A 4,354-nucleotide genomic window follows, 5' to 3' on the forward strand; every position below is an offset into this window, starting at 1 on the left:
GGGCTCCTTTAGGGATGGAAATATTCTGTGTCTTAACTCTATCAATATCAATACCCTGGTTGTGATATTGCACCACAAGTTTTAAAAATTTATTATATTTTTGTTGTTGAGAATATACACAGCAGAGCATAAAACAATTCAACAATTTCTATATGTACGATTCAGTGACATTGATTATATTCTTCAAGTTGGCAGCCATTCTCACCCTCTCTTTCAGTATTGTTCCTCTCCCATTAACATAAACACACTGCCCCCTAAATTTCTTGTCTAGTCTTTCAAGATGCTGTTGTCAATTTGATCCCATATAGATAGTTCTTCAAAAAGCAACAGTGTTCAAGGCAGACATTCTTTACTGGTTAAGGTAAATTATTCATTGGTTTTGAGAACACTTCAGGGGATATTTTTGGTTTAAGATTTAAAAATAATCTCCAGACAATCATTTCAGGAGCTCATCCAGCCTCCATGATTCCAGAGAAATTCTGTTTTGCATTTTCCTGCTTTTGATCAGGATTCTTCTATAGAATCTTTGATCAAAATATTCAGTAATTGTTGTCCAACACTATCCAGTTTTTCTGGTCTCATGGCAAAGGAGGCAGTTGTTCATGGAGGCAATTAGTCACATATTCCATTTCCTCCTCCTTTTCCTGACTCCCCTTCTTCCTCTGTTGCTCCGGGTGAATAGAGAACGATTGCTGTACCATGGATGGTTGCTTGCTAGCTTTTAAGACCCCAGACACTATACAACAAACTAGAGGTAGAACAGAAGCACTACATAGGATACGAGGCCAGGCAACTAAGATATCCCATGAAACTATGACCCTAAACCTCCAAACTGAAGAACCAAATCCCATGAGGTGTTTGGTTGTACATAAGCAGCCTCAGCAGCTGCTCTTTTTTTTTTTACTTTTATTTTTGCTACTGTTGTAAATATATCTATCACAAAACTTTTGCCAATTCAACTTTATGCATAAGCAGTAACCCACTTGTATCCCCTCCCTCCCATGTACTATAGGTTTACAAGATGATACCGCTAGCGACAGCCAAGTAAAGGCTACTTGGTATCTTTCTACATTATTTCCTAGAACTGCAATGAATCTACGGTTATCTCAAAATGAACAGTTTAATTAAAATGAAAAAGAAGCTGAGGGTACTTACGAATGCCGCAGAGCTCATGTGTTGGTTAACTTGCTCAGGAAACATCATGCTGAAGCGTGTGCTTCTCAGCCCTTCATTCCTGGCATGGCATCTGGTCGGCGCTCATACCAGTGGTGACTTCACTGACTCAAGAACAAACACTAACTCAGAGAACTTTGCTGTTCTTTGACAAAAGTAGACCCCTGGCTCACAAAGCAAATTCTAGAGGCTCCAAGTCTATTGCAGGTGGCGATTTTTGGGAAACAGCATTCCCAGCATTGGCCGCCATCAGAATGAAAGTCAACATCAACCGAATGTCAAAGACTGGCAGGTTGCCAAGTCTAAACACTCCCCTCACCTTCAGCTCCTCATTGAAGTCCAGCTTCAGAAGACTTCTTCTCATCAGCTTTCTTCTGTGCATTATCAAAGTTCTTTTTTTTTTAATTGGCCCAATTAAGAGTTGTATCAATTATTTTACATGAAATGGGAATCAATTTTTGCATGAGAAAAATGAAAGTTAAAAGATTTTTCTACAAACTTTAACACACTCTGTATTGAAGATACTCGTTTCTAATGCAATAGATCACAGTTGTGCACAAATTACTAGGTGTAGGAAGAGGCAGGTTATAGCTTTTAGCAGAATCTCAAAGAGGTGTGAGATTTAAAAGAAATAGTGAAGTACCACCCAACTTTTAGACTTTGTAGCCTATCCTTTCTATTTCCCAAAAGGAATTCTTTGCAGAATTCCTTTGCCATCTGAATATTACATAAGTAGCCCTGGTGGCGCAGTGGTTAAAGCAATCAAATCCTGACCAAAATGTCCGCAGTTGAAACCACCAGCCACTCCGGGGGAGAAAGATGTGGCAGTCTTCTGTAGCGATTTACAGCCCTGGAAACCCTATGGGGTTGCTGTGAGTCGGAATTGACTTGACTGCAGAGGGTTTGTTTGTTTTTGGTAAAGTATGATATAGTGAAAAGAAAGATGACAATGATGTTGCTGCCCTCAGAAGCCAGAAGGGCAGTGGGTTGGAGATTGGAGGGAATTTCTGCACAGAAGCTCAGAATGTTTTGATTAAAAGTGTCACTTAACCTCACTGTCCTTCCCTTCTCATTTACCTTGGATCACGTGAAGTTCTCCAAGACGTTGGAGGCGCTAGTTTCTATTTAAAATGGACCCAGCTATAAAATGTCAGAAATGGAAAGTTCTAACGATGGGTAATAATTTCCCTCCTTTGAATGTGTGTGATAAGGGCTTTGATTTCCTCAACTGTAAAATGAGGGGCGGAGATGAATGACTGCCAACTAATAATGCGCTGCAATTACACGTTTCTGAATGTGCAGCAAAATCTCCTCTTGCTCATTAAGCAATATGACTTCTTGACTCTCTGAGGCATGACTGAAGTGGCTGTGCCTTGGGTGACTCATACTCCCGGCTGAACTGTAGAAGCACCAGGCTTGATTGTAGAAAATTCTGCAGCACCATTTTCTGAACATCTTGGCCATGAGACACAAAAAGACTGGCCCAGCACACAAAAATGGAAGGCCCACATCCATGTGCCACCAACCAGTGATGACGAGATTATTATTTTTTTTCTGCAGCTACTTTTCTTCCTTTCCAGCCCACCACCCGTCTGTCAGTCTGTCACATTGTGGTGGCTTGTATGTTGCTGTGATGCTGGAAGCTATGTCACTGGTATTTCAAATACCAAGAGGGTCAACCATGGTGGACAGGTTTCAGAAGAGCTTCCAGACTAAGACAAACTAGGAGGAAAGGCCTGATAGCTTTCAGAAAATAAGCCAATGAAAACCCTATGGATCATAACAGAACACTGTCTGATATAGTGCTGGAAGATGAGCCCCTAGGTTGGAAGGCACTCAAAGCACATAGTGGCTGCAACAATGGACTCAAGCATAACAATGATTGTAAAGATGTTCTATGGCACACAGGCTTGCCGTCTGTTGGAACTGACTCAATAACAGCTAGCAACATCAGGCACTGGCCCAGCCCCACAACTGGAGGTAATAGATCTGGACCCTAAGGCCGCCCCTCCTCCTTGACCTTACGGGGCAAGCTCTGCTCAGACCCGCTTCCTCCCTGATGCTGCTGATGGGTCCTCCACTTGCATCACTCCTCTCAGGGAATTACATGGCCGCTTATGGCTCCTGGCCTCCCCAGGCTCACAGCTCAAGTCCAGCAGAGGTCCTGGGTGCAAGTTCACCACGGAAGGGAGCTACTCCTTCCCTCCCAAACTGTCCTCCTAAAGACCCCACAAGATGCATCTACCCGGTGGCAGATACCTTTAATTTCTAAGGAGAAAATAAAGCAGACACTGTGTTTCGATCTATAAGTACAAAATAAAAGGAGTAACAGGAAACCAAGAAAGGAGAAAAATGGGCTGAAAAATTAAGATCTATAAATGTATAATGATGTATAATGAGACGACCCTTTAGTCAATAGCAAGCAGAAGAGAAATACTTGATTTTTGCAGGGAGGCAGATGAAGGATGCAGCTCACCATGATTTACATGGTCACTTCAGGGTTTGGAAGCTCAAGCCAGATAGTTTCCCAGCTCAGCTCTTTATTTTAAATGACTCTTATCGGTTTTCTTTGTCATTATGATTGTTTTTGGAAAGGGATAAGTTCTCACGTGAAAGTATAAAGAAGAAACATTTTCTAAAGAGCTATGACGAGTAACCCAGGGGTAAGCACTGTTAAATTCATGTGCATTTTCTTCTCATCTTATGCACATACATTTACATAATTGAGATTAGACTGCGTGTGCAATTTCATATTCTGATTTTTTCACTTAATATTGCATAGTAAAAAATTCTACAAGTCATTGAAAAATTTCAAGAAGTATTTAAAGGGCTATGTAATTATCTATTGCACGATAGACCACAATTTAATTATTCCCCTGTTGTTGGGCTTCAGGGTTTTGCATTTTCTCACTATGATGGAGAATACCGGGATAAGCATCTTTGCAAAGGAGTCTTTGGTGGTTGGTATGTTTCCTTGGAGCAGACACCAAGACAAGGAGACAAATTCTCACAAAGGTGTGCACAGGCAGCCAACTCAAGATTGGTCCACTCTTCCCTAACTGCAATGACTAGCATTCTTATTTTAAACCTTCTAATTTAGTAAATGTGGAGCCCTGGTCATGCAGTTGTTAAAAGCTTGGCTGCTAACTAAAAGGCCAGCAGTTTGAATCCACCAGCCACT

This window comes from Elephas maximus, chromosome 16 (genome assembly GCF_024166365.1).
Source record: "Elephas maximus indicus isolate mEleMax1 chromosome 16, mEleMax1 primary haplotype, whole genome shotgun sequence".
Taxonomy (NCBI): domain Eukaryota; kingdom Metazoa; phylum Chordata; class Mammalia; order Proboscidea; family Elephantidae; genus Elephas; species Elephas maximus.